Genomic DNA, 18,391 nt, shown 5'->3' with positions numbered 1-18,391 from the left:
ATTCATGTCATTGGGTTTTGTTTTGTAGGAAGTAATGGCCTACAATCCTTGCCAGAGTTGACATGTATCCAATGTCACCTCGAACCATGCTTGGAAATGTTTCTTCGCTCTTGAAACAGCTCTCCACATGTCATACCTGGTCTTCTTGTGCAGGCCTGGGTTGCCAGGTGTAAATGCCACAGATCTAACCCTCAGCGGAGAACGAACCTCCCGGCTCATCCATGGATTTTGATTTGGGAATGTACAGCAAGTTTTCGTAGGCACACACTCATCCACATAGGTTTTAATTATTGGTAACAACTGCAGCATAATCATCCAGATTTGAAGTTTTACATTCTGTGTGTTTTTTGCTCACTTTTTGCCATTTGCATGATTTGTTCTTTTTTTTGCATGTTGGCTGTTTGATGTTTTCTCTGAATGGGTTCCATGGTGTTTCTTTGTTTCGTGGCTGTCTGATGGGAAAAAGAATCTCAGGGTTGTATAATACTTTGATAATAAATGCACTTTGAACTTTGAACTTTGAGATCAAAACTGGGGTTTGGTGATGATTGTTCAACATTTAATTCTATTACTCACAATTCTGCAGCTAATGATACAAACCTTGCTGGCATGCAATAAGTCCGAGTCTACTTTCAGGCATGGGCTGATAAATTGCAAGTAGCATCTATGCCAGGAAAGCAATATTTGCAATACTTGCACATATTGTTGTCTTCTGCACACTGGTTGAACAGCCAAGTTGGTGCAGTTTTCATTGATTCGGTTATGGTTATTATTCTATTATGAACTTATTAAGGATGCCCACATGTAAATGAATGTCAGGGTTGTATATGGTGAATTATATGTACTTTAATAATAAATTTACTGGAACTTTGAACCTGAAACAATGTCTTGGGACAGCAGTCTGCCTACCCTTTACATTCAATCCCATTGCTACCACTGAGTCTCCCATCAAGTCACCTTTGAACACAATGGACCATTCACCTGGTTACAGGGACAGGCAAGTGATTCACCTCCAGGCACACTCCAGAATCGTTAACCAGCTACAAGGCATGGATCATAAGCATGATGGGACATGCTTCATTTGCTTGAACGTATGTCACTCCAACAAACTTCAAGAAGCTTCACAGCTCCATGGCAAAGCAGGGTTAAGTTATAAGGAGAGATTGGATAGGCAGGTCTGCTTTCCCTGGAGAACAGGAAGTTGGAAGATAACATGATAGAGGTGCATATATAAAAGCATATGAGGCAGAGATAAACCATAAGACCCCTTTTCCCTCTCACCTTATCTCCTTACCTGCCCATCACCTCCCTCTGGTGCTCCTCCCCTTTCCTTTCTTCCACGGCCTTAGAAAGATTCAAAACCTACAGCACAACACAGGCCCTTCGGCCCACAAAACTGTGCTGAACATGTCCTTTCCTTAGAACTATCTAGGCTTACCCACAGCCCTCTATTTTTCTAAGCTCCATGTATCCATCCAGGAGTCTTTTAAAAGACACTGTCACTTCCGCCTCCACCACTGCCGCCAGCAGCCCATTCCACGCACTCACCATTCTCTGAGTAAACAAAACTTGCCCCTGACATCTCCTCTGTATCTACTTCCAAGCACCTTAAAACTATGCCCTCTCATGCTAGCCATTCAGCCCTGGGGAAAAAGTCTTTGACTGTCCACATGATCAATGCCTCTCATTATCTTGTACACCTCTATCAGGTCACGTCTTATCCTCTGTCGCTCCAAGGAGAAAAGGCCGAGTTCACTCAACCTATTCTCATAAGGCATGCTCCCCAATCCAGGCAAACATCCTTGTAAATCTCCTCTGCACCTTTTCTATGGTTTTCATGTCCTTCCTGTAGTGAGGTGACCAGGATTGAGCACAGTACTCCAAGTGGGGTCTGACCAGGGTCCTATATAGCTGGAACATTACCTCTTAGCTCTTAAGCTTAGTCACACGATTGATGAAGGCCAATGCACCATATGCTGCCTTCACAAACAGAGTCAACCTGCACAGCAGCTTTGAGTGTCCTATGGACTCAGACCCCAAGATCTCTCTGATCCTCCACACTGCCAAGAATCTTACCATTAATGCTATATTCTGCTATATTCAAATATAATGTTATATTCGAAGTTCTCTCCTCTCCTATTAAATTCGCCCTTCTCCAGCCCTTTATCTCTTTCACCAATCGACTTTCCAACTCTTTACTTCACACCTCCCCCCCCCCCCAGTTTCACCTATCACCTATCACTCTGACTCTTCATCTTTTTTTCTCTGGTCCTGATGAAGGGCCTCAGTCTGAAATATTGACTGAATTTTCCACAGATACTGCCTGGCTTGCTGAGTTTCTCCAGCATTTTGCGTGTATCGCTTGGATGTCTAGCACCTGCAGATTTTCTCTTGTTGTGGTAAGACCGTAAGACATAGCAGCAGAACTGGGCCATTTGGCCCATCAAGTCTGCTCCACCATTTCATCATGGCTGATCCATTTTCCTTTCAGCTCCAGGCTCCTGCCTTCTTCCTGTATCCATTCGTATCCCGACTAAGCAAGAATCCATCAATCTCTGTCTTAAATATACTAAATAACGTGGTCTCCAGAGTGGCCTGTGGCAATGTATTCCACAGGCAGGGCAGATAGCCAGAATCTGTTTCGCATGGAAGTAGGACTGTCAAAAATTAGGTTTAATGAGAGAGAAGGGAAGTTTAAAGGGATTTGAGAAAAAGATTTTCACACAATATGCAATTGGCATTTAGAATGAGCTGCCAGAGGAGGTATTGGAAACAGGAACAGTAACAACTTTTAACATTGAACAGGTACTTGAATGAATATTGGGTTATGGAATTAATAGAGACCGGTGGGAATAGTATAGATGGGCAAAATGGCCTACATTGATGTCAATGTGCGAAGAGCCTGTTTCAATGGCCACCTATGCCCACCAACCACACTAAACCTTCATTCTTTCCATTACCACTCTCCAGTAGCTGCAGTACTAACCACAGGTAATAATAATTTAGACAGCTAAGCTACTTTAATAGCATCTCCCAAAGCCACTGCCGCTATCAGTAAGTACAAGTGTGGGAGGTACATGGAGACTTTACCATCTGCAGTTCGTTTGCTCTCTAAGTCACACATTTTTACTTGGACATATATTGCTGATCTTTCACTATCACTGGGTTGGCAAACTGGAATTCCCTCTCCAATAGCGCAGGGGGAACATCTTCACCTTCCGTGGTTTAAGAAGACAGCTTGCCACCATCTTCGCAAGAACAATCAGTTGTGGGACAAAAAAGACTGCTGGCCTTCTTTGTGGCATTCAGACCCTGAAAACAGATTTTAAAACATATGCATATCACTGAGGAATTAATTCACCAACAGCATACATATAGAAAACTATAAAATATTTTACCCATACATTGGAATTTGAATAATTGAGAAGAAACTATAATTATTTTCAACAGTCTGTATTTGCAATTAAGCACAGTTTCAAATAACTATATAGATCAGTGTATTCACTGTATTAATTGATCTGAAGGAATGGAAATGTGCAATAGCTCAGCACATTTTTGAAAGTTGAAGGGTAAGTATTCAAAATCTAGTCAAACACTAATAGGGAATTTAGCAGCATACTTTGTAAGCTTATGAGTTCAGGCACTTTTTATGCTCTAAATTGTACCACTGCCTGAAAATATTAAATTGATCTTTCAATATTGTGAGTAAATATTAGCTGCTTGAGCTCACTGCACAGAGGATGAATGTTGGTTCATAGCAAATAAACCACCACACAGGAACAACAGCACATGACAACAGCCACATAATTCAAGTGAATTATGTTAGCTGTGATACGATTGGTTTATAGGTTCAGTACCTGAATTCTGAAATAAGAAAAGATCATACTGGACATGCTATGGAGTCGATGAAGGAGCTGTATTTCACAGAATTACAGAACAGTTATTGCATAGGGATATGCCATTCATCCTGTCAGGTCTATCCCAGCTTGTTGTAAGAGTAATCCTTCTGGTCTCTCTCCTCTGACACCACCCATAATGCTGCAAATTCTTTCCTTTTTGAATGCTACAATCGAACCAGCCTCCACTGCTGTCCCTAATAGCCCATTCTATTATCATTCATATTGTAAAAAAATATTTCTGTATGTCACTTGGCTTTTTTTCCATTCTATGTTCCCAGCTTCTTGACCCTTCAGTCAATAGAAATTTCCCACTATCAAGTCTGTATATCATCTTCATTATTAAATACCTTTTTCCTGGCAATCTCCTCTGTTCCAAAGAGAACAACACGAGAGTCTTCAATCTGTCTACTACATACTGTATGTAAAGCCATTCATCTCTTGAGTCAATTTAGTAAATCTCTTCTGAACCTCTCCAAAGACCTCACACATATACTAAAACATGGCATCCAGGAATAATATTTCATTTGTGGTTGAACCAGTGTTTATCAAGGTTCATCATGACGTTCTTCCTTTTGTACTCTTTGCTTCTATAAATAGAATCCCCTATGCTTTCTCAACCAGCCCCTGATCCTTTCAATAAACTATGCACACACTGCTCAGTATATGCAAGCTCACTATATAAGGGGGCTGAAGAATATCATAGAGCTGGCATGGCAGCAGTAGCAATTAGTACAATAGTTTAAATTACTGGCAATCAGCAGTCAGTGTTCAATTCCTGCTGTTGTCTGGAAAGAGTTTGTATTGGGGGTAAGGTATTGGTGTGGGTGGAGAATTGGTTAGCAGACAGGAAGCAAAGAGTGGGAATAAACGGGACCTTTTCAGAATGGCAGGCGGTGACTAGTGGGGTACCGCAAGGCTCATTGCTGGGACCCCAGTTGTTTACAATATATATTAATGACTTGGATGAGGGAATTGAATGCAGCATCTCCAAGTTTGCGGATGACACGAAGCTGGGCTTCAGTGTTAGCAGTGAGGAGGATGCTAAGAGGATGCAGGGTGACTTGGATAGGTTGGGTGAGTGGGCAAATTCATGGCAGATGCAATTTAATGTGGATAAATGTGAAGTTATCCACTTTGGTGGCAAAAATAGGAAAATAGATTATTATCTGAATGGTGGCCGATTAGGAAAAGGGGGGGTGCAACGAGACCTGGGTGTCATTATACACCAGTCATTGAAAGTGGGCATGCAGGTACAGCAGGTGGTGAAAAAGGCGAATGGTATGCTGGCATTTATAGCGAGAGGATTTGAGTACAGGAGCAGGGAGGTACTACTGCAGTTGTACAAGGCCTTGGTGAGACCACACCTGGAGTATTGTGTGCAGTTTTGGTCCCCTAATCTGAGGAAAGACATCTTTGCCATAGAGGGAGTACAAAGAAGGTTCACCAGATTGATTCCTGGGATGGCAGGACTTTCATATGAAGAAAGACTGGATGAACTGGGCTTGTACTCGTTGGAATTTAGAAGATTGAGGGGGGATCTGATTGAAACGTATAAGATCCTAAAGGGATTGGACAGGCTAGATGCAGGAAGATTGTTCCCGATGTTGGGGAAGTCCAGAACGAGGGGTCACAGTTTGAGGATAGAGGGGAAGCCTTTTAGGACCGAGATTAGGAAAAACTTCTTCACACAGAGAGTGGTGAATCTGTGGAATTCTCTGCCACAGGAAACAGTTGAGGCCAGTTCATTGGCTATATTTAAGAGGGAGTTAGATATGGCCCTTGTGGCTACGGGGGTCAGGGGGTATGGAGGGAAGGCTGGTGCAGGGTTCTGAGTTGGAGGATCAGCCATGATCATAATAAATGGTGGTGCAGGCTCGAAGGGCCGAATGGCCTACTCCTGCACCTATTTTCTATGTTTCTATGTTTCTATTCTCCCAATCACCAAAGAGCTCTAATTCCCTCCCACATTCCAAAGATGCACAGGTTAAAGTTTGTAAGTTGTTGGTACTGGAAGAATAACAACACTTGTGGGCTGCCCAGCACAAGCTTCACTGATTTGATTCGAAGCAAAATGATGTATTTCACTATAAGCTTTGATGACAAATAAAGCTAATATTTACAAGGTGAATAAAGTCCAAATACATTTAAATCAATTGGGGCAAAAATACTGCCAAGGACTGGTGGATTGTTTTACATTTCAGGTGAACAGAGAGTACTTCTAGAGCAGGGGTCCCCAACCTTTTTTATGCCATGGATACCACCATTAACCGAGGTGTCTGTGGAGCCCAGGCTGGGAATGCCTGTTCTAGAGGCAGTAATAGACAGATAGTACTGAAGGAGGAATATCAATGGTGACCGTCATACCTTGCCTTGACCAGGGTCTGCATCATTACAACAGTCATTGGTCAGTGGAGTTATAAATAAAATTCAGTAGAATGGTGACAATTTGATTTGGTCTATCAGAAACTGTTGTCTTTTAGAAGACCAGCAAATATCATTTCTCTAAATTTCTTCCTCAGAGGCACCACAGGGATGGATAGGGGGCAGCTCCTTCCCCTGACTCTTTATAACATGAAGAGACACCCAGAATTTTGCATCTGAGCAACTAAATATCAATTTGAATAAAAGCACGCATGCAGGAGATGGTTTTTACTGGTGTATTCACATTGAAATAAGAGAGAGAGAGAGAGAGATGCGTAAACAACAGATCAATGCGCATAGGTAGGTTATCAGTCCATACATAGTGTTAAGGGGAGTCACTGCTCTTTAAGAAATAGATCCATACATTACACTTCCTCCCCTTTTAGATTAATGTAACATAAGGTTGTACAAAACATCCAATTTCCCTTTCACAAGCCATATTGAAATAAACATACTTTCACATTAACAGTCCATAACTAACTTCACAAACCTAAAGGTTCAGTTTTTCGGGTGGCGTTCTGTTTCTTTCAGGATAGTGTCTCTGAACCTGTGGAGCAGTATCAGGGTTGGCAGATGTCTTGTCAAAGACGATGGACTTGGTTGTCAGTGTCACATTGTTGACAGTGACATCATCACTGAGAGTTAAGTCCGGTGACTATAACGTGTCTGTCTCATTGGATACAGTCCACTCAGGTGGGTTCTTCGGTTGACCATCCAGTATCTTTTGCAAATGACGTCTCCATATCTGATCTCCAACATCCACTGTGTACATCAGTGGTCTAGTTCTTGCAGCCATCCCACCGGGTGTCCACTTGTCTTCTCGGTAGTCACGTGTTAGGATTTCCTGTCCAATCTTGAAGCTCCTTGTTGATTCACGTGGCAACTGGCTCAGTTGTTTATTCTGCACTTCCCTCTGTAGATCTGGTTTAAGCAGGCCTATGCCAGATCTCAGGTTCCCGCTTGGCTCCGCAATCTCCATTTGCAGATAGGCTAGTAACAAGTCAATCTTTGAAAACCTCTCACGCCTGCCAATGACGCAAAGATGTCTTCTATTCATGGCAGGGGATACTGCACAGTACACAGCGCCAGGTTGATGCTCCTCTTGAGATCCCCACATATGCCAACGGCTCTGGCCTTTCCTTTCTTGATTACCAGGACAATAGGCATGGCCCAAATGCTCCACTAAACGTTGGAGAGAATTCCAGATGCATTCAAGCTCTGCAGTTCAGCACCCACTTTAGGACGCTGTGTGTTCTATGGAATCTTGGTGTTGCTGCTTCACTCAGTTCAATTCCGGCCTTCATGCCTTTAAGTTTACCAATCCCCTGCTCAAACACCTTCTCATTAGCATTAAGCAGCTGTGACAGTCTCTGGTCAGTTCTACTATTCGGGTTGCAGTTAAATAGAATATAGAAATCGGCGGCACATTACAGGCGCTTTGGCCCACAGTGTTGTGCCAACCATGTAACCTACTCAATAAACTGCCTAGAATTTCCCTACCATATAGCCCTGTATTTTTCTATGCTCCATGTACTCTTCCAACGGTCTGTTGAAAGACCCTATTGTATCTGCCTCTACCACCATCGCCGGCAGTGCATTCCACGCACCCACTATTCTCTATGTGAAAAACTAACCTTTGACATCCCCCTTGTACCTACTCCCAAGCACCTTAAAACTATGCCCCCTCATGTTAGCCACTTGGACCCTGGGGAAAAGCCTCTAGCTATTCACACGATCAATGCCTCTCATCATCTTATACACCTCTATCAGGTCACCTCTCATTCTCCGTCGCTACAAGGAGAAAAGGCCAAGTTCACTCAACCTAGCCTCATAAGGCGTGCTCTCCAATCCAGGCAACATCCTTGTAAATCTCCTCTGCACTCTCTCTATAGTAACCACATCCTTCCTGTAGTGAGGTGACCGGGAATGAACGCAGTACAAGCGGGGTCTAACTAAGGTCTTATATAGTTCACGGCTCTTGAACTCAATCTCATGGTTGATGAAAGCCAACACACCACAGCTGTCTTAACAACACTGTCAACCCCCGCAACAGCTTTGAGTGTCCTTAGGACACAGGCCCCAAGATCTCACTGATCCTCCACACTGCCAAGAGTCTTACCATTAATATTATATTCTGTCTTCAAATTTGACCTACCAAAATGAACTACTTCACACTTACCTGGGTTGAACATCATCTGCCACATCTCAGTCCAGTTCTGCATCCTATTGATGTTGCGCTGTAACCTCTGTAGAAGCCCACAACACCCCCAACTTTTGTGTCATCAGCAAACTTACTAACCCACCCTTGTACTTCCTCATCCAGGTCTTTTATAAAAATCACAAAGAGGAGGGGGTCCCAGAACAGATCCCTGTGGAACACCACTGGTCACCGACCTCCATGCAGAATATGAACCACCTACAACCACCCTTTGCCTTCTGTGGACAAGATAATTCTGGATCCACAAAGCAAGGTCTCCTTGGTAAACACAAAATAATCTGCAGATGCTGGGGTCAAAGCAACACTCATGAAGGGTTCCGGCCCGAAACGTCGACCGATCTTTTCCACTGATGCTGCCTGACCTGCTGAGTTCCTCCAGCGTGTTGTGAGTGTCTCCTTGGATCCCATGCATCATTACTTTCTGAACAAGCTTCGCATGGGGAACCTTATCAAATGCCTTGCTGAAATCCATAGACACTACATCCACTGCTCTACCTTCATCCACGTATTTTGTTAACATCCTCAAAGAATAAAATCAGGTTTGTAAGGCATGACCTGCACTTGACAAAGCCATGCTGACTAATCGGATTATGTCTCTCCAAATGCTCATAAATTCTGCCTCTCAGGATCTTCTCCAACAACTTGCCCAGCACTGAAGTAAGACTCACTGGTTTATAATTTCCTGGGTTATCTCTACTCCCTTTCTTGAACAAGGGAACTACACTTGCAAACTTCCAATCCTCTGGTACCTCTCCCGTCCCCATCGATAATGCAAAGATCATTGCCAGAGGCTGAGCAATCTCCTCCCCTCATTTCCCAGAGTAGCCTGGGGTAGATCTCAACCAGCCCCGGCAACTTATCTAACTTAATACCTTTCAAAAGCTCCAGCACATCCTCTTTCTTAATGTCTATACACTCAAGCATTTCAGTCCGCTGTAATTCATCCCCACAATTGCCAAGGTCCTTTTCGCTGGTGAATACTGAAGCAAAGTATTCATTAAGTACCTCTGCTACTTCCTCTGGCTCCATGCACATGTTTCCACTCTCACTCCTGACTGGTCCTATTCTCATATGGCTCATCTTCTTGGTCTTCACATTCTTGGTCTTATAGAATGCCTTGGATTTTCCCGTAATATTGCTCACCAAGGCCTTCTCATGGCCTCTTCTCGCTCTCCTAATTTCACTTTTGAGCTCCTTCCTGGCATCCTTGTAATTTTCTAGAGCTCTAACGGTATCTAGTTTCTTGAACCTTTTGTAAGCTTTTCTTTTCTTCTTAACTAGATTTTCGACATCCTTTGTACACCATGGGTCTTTAATCCTACCATCCTTTTGTTGCCTCAATGGAACATACCTATTCAAAACGCCATGCAAATGTTCTCTGAACATTTGCCACATTTCTGCGGTGCATTTCCCTGAGAACATCTGCTCCCAAGTTCCTGCCTAGTCACATCATATTTCCCACTACCCCATTTAAATGTTTTCCCAAATTGTCTGCTCCTATCTGTCCCCAGCGCTATGGTGGAGGATCAAGTACTGCCTCTCCTCTAGTTGGCTTACCTACACGTTGCATCAGGAAACCTTCCTGAACACAACTAACAAACTCCACCCAATCTAAACCCCTTGCTCTAAGGAGATGCCAGTAAATATTAGGAAAGTTAAAATCACCCATCACAACCGTCCAGAATCTGCCTCCCTATCTGCTCCTCGATGTCTCTGTTACTATTGGGGGGTCTATAAAAAACACCCAGTAGAGTTATTGCCCCTTCCTGTTTCTGACTTCCACCCACAATGACTCAGCAGACAATTCCTCCATGACTTCCTCCTTTTCTGCAGCCGTGATACTATCCCTGAGTAGCAGTGCCACTCCCTCACCTATTTTGCCTCCCTCCCTGTCCTTTTTGAAACACCTAAAGCCCAACACCCTCAGCAGCCATTTCTGCCACTGAGACATTCAATTCTCTGTAATGGCCCCAACGTCGTCATAGTTCCATGTGGTTACAGTGCTTCTTACACCCTAGACAGTTGAGGAAGTTTGGTTTGGGCCCCTAAATCCTGAGAACTTTCTACAGGGGCACAATTGGGAGCATCCTGACTGGCTGCATCACTGCCTGCTATGGGAACTGTACTTCCCTCAATCGCAGGACTCTGCAGAGAGTGGTGCGGACAGCCCAGCGCATCTGTAGATGTGAACTTCCCACTACTCAGGACATTTACAAAGACAGGTGTGTAAAAAAAGGCCCGAAGGATCTTTGGAGACCCGAATCACCCCAACCACGAACTGTTCCAGCTGCAACCATCCGGGAAATGGTACCGCAGCATAAAAGCCAGGACCACCAGGCTCCGGGACAGCTTCTTCCACCAGAGCATCAGACCGATTAATTCATGCGGACACAACTGTATTTCTATGTTATATTGACTATCCCGTTGTGCATACTATTTATTATAAATTACTATAAATTACACATTTCAGATTTAGACAGAGACGTAACCTAAAGATTTTTACTCCTCATGTACATGAAGGACGTAAATAATAAAGCAAATTCAATTCAACATATTGATCCATGCTTAAGTTCATCTGCCTTGCTTACAATATTCCTTGCATTAAAATAGACACATCTCAAACCATCTGGCTGAGTGCTTCTTTGCTCTATCATCTGCCTATCCTTCTTCATAAACTCCCTACAAGCTGTCACCACTCGTGCACCACTGCCCCATCCCCTGCCTCCTCACTTCAGTTCCCACCCCCCTGCAAATCTTGTCGTTGAAATCCTCCACAATAACACTAGCAAACCTCCCTCGCAGGATATTGGTTTCCCCTCCAGTTCAGCTGCAACCCATCCCACTTGCCTGTTAATGACACATTGAGAGCTTTGATTGAGTGCCAGTCTAGTTGGCTTTTTCTCAACCATTCACATCTGAAAAGTGCTGGCACTCCACTTTTCAACACGTAAAGCTGTAATTGCTGTGATAGGCCTCCATACATCACATTCACTTTCAGTTTGCCTTTGGGAGACATTTTTTCATCTGTGTAGGTCTTTAGCATCACTGGGGCCTTCTCCAATGGTAGCTTAGAAAACAGTGTGTTGTAGTCAGCCTCTGAAATTATGGACAAGCTGACCCCATGTCCAGCTTCATTCTCAGTTTTGCACCAGATGCATCTATTGTGATCCATATAACTTTGTGATCTGCTTCAGTTATACTATGCAGTTCCAGGCATGATTGCACACCTTTGTCAGACTCTGTGTTGTCTGATTCTGTTTCACATTCGGTCACTTTATTGTTATACACATCTTTTGCTATTAGCACTCAAAGGGATTTAAATTCTGCACAAAATATTGTCACCACCTACCTCACTGGCATGTTAAGTATATTTCATGATCAGACACAATCACATTTCCTTTTCTGGTTTCTGATGCAGACGGTGTTGACAACGTAGAGTTTGCGATGATTTGTTTGCAGTTTTAGAACTGGTTTATTTGTACTGTTTTTGTTGAAGAAATTATTCAGTGTGCACATATTGTTGTCACTGCACAAAAAAAATTGCATAGTGCGAGATTTTTGCACACAATGGTCATTACAAATTGCTGTATTTGTCAACGTGGAGCAGAGAGTGAGTTTGTAAATGTGGCGGGGCAAAGAATGTTAGGAATATTGAAATTGGAGTGCCACAGGAGGGGTGTGGGACAGGTGGCTGAGGAGCGCCAGGGATGGGGGCTGGCACATCCACTCCTGAGACACCAGGCAAGGTCATTTGATTCCAAACAATTGGACAATTGGGTTATTGATCATTACAGAACGTCTCTCTGGAGCTTCACCCTCCCTCCCCTTTCCCTTCCCCTTTCCCCAACTATGATTCTCCTCTCCCTGTCCCTGCAGACTCTCAGCTTACAAACTCCCAATTCTGCCCTAGACAACTTGAGGTAACTTTAAAATTCAGGCAGAATGCAGAAGTTAGGAAGTTGCAGTCAGAGTTTCACTGTTAGCTATTAAATGCTGGGCACAGAAGGTCCATGGTTTAACTGCCAGAAAAAGTTGGTTTCATTAAACTCAAACAATTGCACAGCTAGAAATCTGTAATAAAAACAGAAAATGGTGAACACAACAGTTCAGGTAATACTTGTGGAGAGCAAAATAGAGTCAATGCTTCAGCCTATAGATGAAATTCTGATAAAGGCTCTTTGATCTGAATTATTAACTCCGTTTCTCTATTTCCACAGATTCTATTTACATTTTGAAGGTTTCCAGGACTTCCTGTGTTTATTTTAAAGTTTCTTTCACCGCTCCTGTTTGATTGTGTATGTGTGTGGGGAGGGAGGGGGAATGGAAGTGGGGTGGTAGGAGAAAAGTAAATGATTTGCATCACACATTGTGATTGCTTCACTTTGCCGAAGGCCAATAAGATAGGCAGGCCTTTACTGCAAATGTTCTAACCAGCTTTCCACTGCAAATTGTGGTTGCCTAGATCACTCTGACCAAGTACATTTTTTTTTCCAGGAGTCGGTGGCCAAGACTGTTTGTCTTCATGGAATTTCCTTGTTTGTACAGAATGTCATGGGAAAGATTGAAGGGAAGAAAGCAAGAGGAAGACAAAGACAAATGATGATGGAGACAGCAGCCAGAGAGTTGGAAATGAATACCAATGAATTGATCCACTTGACCCGAAACAGGAGTGTGTGGGCCTTGGCAGTCAAAGCTCAAACTGGGCACAGCACCTGATGATAATTATGATGACAGAATGTTATGGTCACCTCGGTTTGAAAATTTCCATAATGCATAGAAGGGGACCACTTTTGGCATTCTGTGTGTAGTGGCTCACTAAACAATCCAATTCCCCCTCCCCTCTTAACATTAAACGCAGAAACATAGAAAACCTACAGCACAATACAGGTCCTTCGTCCCACAAGGTTGTGCCGAACATGTCCCTACCTTAGAAATTACTAGGGTTACCCATAGCCCTCTACATTTCTCTACATTTCAATCTCTTCTTCCCACATCCCATCAATATGCCCAGATCCTACCACTCACCTACACAGCAGAAGCGATTCACTCTGGCCAGTTAACTTACCAACATTCTTTTAGGATGGGGAAAGAAACCAGAGGACTCAAAAAGAGTCCATGTGTTTACAGATAGAATGCGCTCATCACATGCAGGCAACACCTGAGGTTCAAATCAAACCCAACTCACTTGAGCAGCTCTTCTAGTTGTGCAACTGTTCTATCCACATGGGTTACTTTGAATAGAAAATCCTACAAAAAATAATCGGAACGGCCCAGTCCATCATAGATAAAGCCCTCCCAACAACTGAGCACATCTACATGCAACTCTGTTGCAGGAAAGTAGCACTGATCATCAGGGATGCTCTCTTCTGGCTGCTACCACTTGGAACGAAGGTGGAAGAGCCTCAAGACTCATACCACCAGCTTTATGAACGGTTATTACTCTTCAGTCATCAGGCTCTTGAACCAAAGGGGATAACTTCACACAATTTCACTTGCCCCATCATTGAAATGTTCCCACAGCCAATGGATTCACTTTCTTCTCATATTCTGGATGGTCATTATTTATTTATTTATTATTATTGTTTCTTCTTTTTGTATTTGCAGTTTGTTGTCTTCTGCACTCTGTTTGAATGTCTCAGCTGGGCGGTCTTTCACTGATTCTATTACGGTTATTCTATAAATTTATTGAGTGTGCCCACAAGAAAATGAATCTCAGTGTTCTATACGGTGACATATATGTACTTTGATAATAAAATTTACTTTGAACTTTAAATAATACTTTTTCTAAATCAGAGTTCTTATTATTGCGATATTTTAAACTAATCATATGTTTATTTTTTTTTAAACGGCTTCCCCCCATTGTAATCATGATATTTTGAATGCCACAGTGATCGGTCACTGAATACTTGACTTCTTGGCAGACCATCCTAGAGCTATCTCTCATTTAGGCAGTTGTGTCAATTCCTGGCTGGATGATGAGAACTATTTTATGGAAGAGAGAGATAGTTTATCTCAAGCATGTCATGAAGCTTGACTTAATGCGCAAATTGTGCCTCCTATTGGGTAGACTTGGAGCATCACTGACTGATTAAATATATAAAAAGAGCCTTGGCCTAGTTAATGTTTAAATGGTTAGCACAGCGTTAAGCTCTCTCACAAAGGACAAAATGATGCAGGGAGAAATAGATTCATATTGCATTTAAAATTACTGCAGGCATTATGCTAATGGAATCAAGAAATTTGCAAGGAACTGATTCAACACAAGTGCTAAAATATATGTTCTACAGATATTAAAAATTAATGCATTTGATAAGACACTGCATAAACTTACCTATGTAAATAGGCCTATCCACAATCATGTATTCAGCTGGAAACCATTCTAAATGATCAGATGCAGCAAGGTAGCCAGTCATAGATATTAAAATGAATTATATCTAATCTGAATTTTAGTCACGCTACATTAACTAATAGAAAGTTATTAACATTTCAAAAGAAAAAAAAGCTTTTGCCTGCAAAATTAACAGTGGCTGAGATGTGACCTGTGAGCCATGCAGACTGATCACTGTAATGACAGCGTAATGGCATATTTACATTAAAATCTCTGCAGCTAATATGTGATTCAGAATTGGACACTAAGTCTGGGGATTATTTAGTCTGACCTTTTGGCCTCTCTGAATAGTTTTGCTTTTATACAAATCAGAAACTTTTCATTTCAGTATTGCTTGTGGACAATATCTATCTGTCTTTCCTCACTTTTCAGTCCTTTTTATGTATGTTCCATATGTGTGAGAGCTATTGCTCCTACCTTCACTAGACTTTTCTCTTACTTTGCTTTTTCTCTTGTTTACAGAACTGTGCAAGGGTCTCAGGCACATATACACATAGCTAGGGGTGCCTAAGACGTTTGCACAGTACTGTAGTAATGTTGTATATTGTACTGTACTGCTGTCACAAAAAAAAAACAAATCCTGTGACATATGTGAGTGATGATCAACCTGATTCTGATATGGGTCTCTATTGTGGACTGAGAGTGGGAAAGGGGCAGGGAGAGGGGAACTATGGTTGGGAAAAGGGGAAAGCACCAGAAAGACATTCTGTAATGATCAATAAACCAATTGTTTGGAACCAAATGACCTTGCCTGGTGTTTCAGGGCTGGGTGTTCTTGCACCCACCCCGGTACTCCTCTGCCACTTCTCCTATGCCCCTCCCAAGTAGCTCCTCCCTCACCATTCCTAACTTTCATTTTTCCCACCAGATTCACAAACTCGCTATCTGCTCCGCGTTGACAAATATAGTACTATGTTTCTTTGTTTCGTGGCTATCTGTAAAAGACAAATTTAAGAGTTGTATATGGATATATGCTTTGCTAATAAATGAACCTTTGAACCTTTGAAAGAAGCAGTCAAGCAAACTAAGTGAAATGAACAAATATTATAGCACTGTGCAAAAGCCTTAGGCACGTATATATAGCTCTGGTATATTATAGCTTTTGCACAGTGCTATAATATTTGTTCATTTCACTTAGTTTGCTTGACTGCTTCTTTCAAAGGTTCAAAGGTTCATTTATTAGCAAAGCATATATCCATATACAACTCTTAAATTTGTCTTTTACAGATAGCCACAAAACAAAGAAAGAACGTAAAAGTCATTCAGAGGGAAACATCAGATCAATCCCTTCCCCGGACAAAAAAAAAACGGAATTCCAAAACCCCACTCCCCCCACATAAAATAGAACAGGAACATCGACACCGCCCCCCCCCCCGCAAGAGATGACCTCTCCCCACACAAAAATACAGAACATCAACCACCAAACACCCTCCCCTCGCATAGCAAAATGGAAAAGGAACGGGTGATAAAAAACACAATATAAAAACCATAGGTTTCATTTCTTAATTTCTCTTACTCATTCTCTCACTCATTTAATTTTATGAACATTTGGATCAGTGGGTGGTGGTGTGTTTCTGAAGCAGAGATATTGCTCTGGAGATATGACTTGTCCATAGGGGTAGTTTATCCCCTCACTCTTAGTTAAGACCTCATATCTGCCAAGTTTAAAATAGTGGAGGCTTCTGAGGTCAGACCTCACTATCAAGAAGGACATGTGCATATGGTAGAAGAGGTCCAGCTTTTTATTATTGAGGTGATGTAAACAATAAAACCAATTAAATATACAACATGCATGGGGCCTGAGGAGAACGGAAACAAAAAATGATGCACATATTCCACAGAGACGGCACTGTCTGGACCCAAAGTGGATTAGTTTTATCTGGAGGATTCAGTGGAATGCAAGATGATCTTCCGTGAGAGAACAGTCAGGTAAAAGATGATGTTGGTAGAGGGGGAATGGTCAGGCATCCTTCCAAGGAGAAGACTTTGGCCCCTTGGTCTACCACGTTGAGGAATGTTGTTAAGAAAGATCAGGCATCCTAGTTTTTACTTAGTAGTGCTGATTATAAACTCCAGCATCCTCTATGGTTTATTAATTCTTTGTTACCCTTCTGACCACATTTATAGAATGGTGCACAAGTAACCCAGGTGTCATTTTCCTTGTGGCATGATGGCATAGTGGTTAGTACAACCCTTTCCAGTACAGGCCACACAGGTTCAATTGCTGCCGTTGTCTGTAAGGAGTTTGTACTTTCTTCCCGTGACCGTGTGGTTTTCCTGCTGGTGCTCTGGTTTCCTTCCACAGTCCAAAGGCCAATTGGTAGGTTAATTGGTCATTGTAAATTGTCCCATGATTAGGTGCAGGTTAAATTGGGGGCGGCTGTCAGCGTGGCTCAAAGTAATAAAAAAAATCTGATAAAATAGTAGCTTTTAACTGGTTGCTAGGGTCCAGGATGTATTGGAGAAGCTGCAGGATATTCTCAAGGGGGAAGGTGAACAGACAGAGGTTCCTATTGTGCATATTGATACCAATGACACGCTGGAGGAACTCAGCAGATCGGGCAGCATCCGTGGAAAAGATCGGTCGACGTTTCGGGCCGGAACCCTTCGTCAGGACTGTAGAGGGAAGGGACAGAGGCCCTATAAAGAAAGTGGGGGGAGGCTAGGAAGGAGAAGGCTGGTAGGTTCCTTCCCAGCCTCCCCCCACCTTCTTTATAGGGCCTCTGCCCCTTCCCTCTACAGTCCTGAACAGGAGGGGAACCAATATCCTGGCCGGGAGGTTTGCTAACGCTACTTGGGAGAGGTAAACTAGTTTTGAAGTGTGCTGGGAACTGAAGCACCAGGCCAGTAAATGAAGGATTGGACTGAAAGGTTTTTGTCAGGGTAAGTATTGAAAGGCAAAATTGAAATAACAAGTTTGATGGGTGGGATAGTTTGAATTGTGTATCTTTTAATGCTAGGTGTATTATGGGTAAGGGTGATGAATTTAAGATCATGATCAGTACATGGAACTACGATGTTATGGCCACTACTGAAGCTTGGTTGAGAGAGGGGCAGGAATGGGTGATTAACGTACCAGGTTTTCAAAGTTTTAGAAAAGATAGAGGAGGAGGTAAAAGGGGACGGTGGGGAGGTGGGGGTTGCACTACTAATCAGGAACAATATCACAGCTGGACTCAGGAGAGATCTAATAGAGGGGTCCATTTGAGTAGAACTCAGGAATAGGAAGGGTGCAATCACACAGATGGGATTGTACTACAGACCCCCTAATAGCCACCAGGACTTTGATGAACAGATATGTAATTAGATTAAGGAAATGAGTAATGATAATAGGGTTGTTGTGATGGCGGGGGGGTGGGGGGGAGGGTTCAACATCCCCAATATAAACTGGGACCTTCTTAGTGCAATGGGTTTAGATGGAAAGAAATTATTAAGTGTATCCAGGAGGGTTTCTAAAATCAGTAT

General features: G+C 42.7%; 1 long non-coding RNA gene across 1 annotated transcript in view; it reads right to left on the bottom strand.

The window, feature by feature from the left end:
- Window positions 1-2,242: 2,242 nt before the first annotated feature.
- Window positions 2,243-18,391, bottom strand: part of LOC134347738 (uncharacterized) — a 51,767-nt gene continuing 35,618 nt past the window's right edge. Inside the window, exon 5 of the long non-coding RNA XR_010018243.1 lies at window positions 2,243-3,312. This is a non-coding gene — a long non-coding RNA (uncharacterized LOC134347738). The remainder of the gene's footprint in view (window positions 3,313-18,391) is intronic.

This window comes from Mobula hypostoma, chromosome 6, assembly GCF_963921235.1.
Source record: "Mobula hypostoma chromosome 6, sMobHyp1.1, whole genome shotgun sequence".
NCBI classification, from domain to species: Eukaryota; Metazoa; Chordata; class Chondrichthyes; order Myliobatiformes; family Myliobatidae; genus Mobula; species Mobula hypostoma.
Note: the sequence above shows the minus strand (reverse complement) of the source record. Positions and strands in the feature narration are given on the sequence as shown.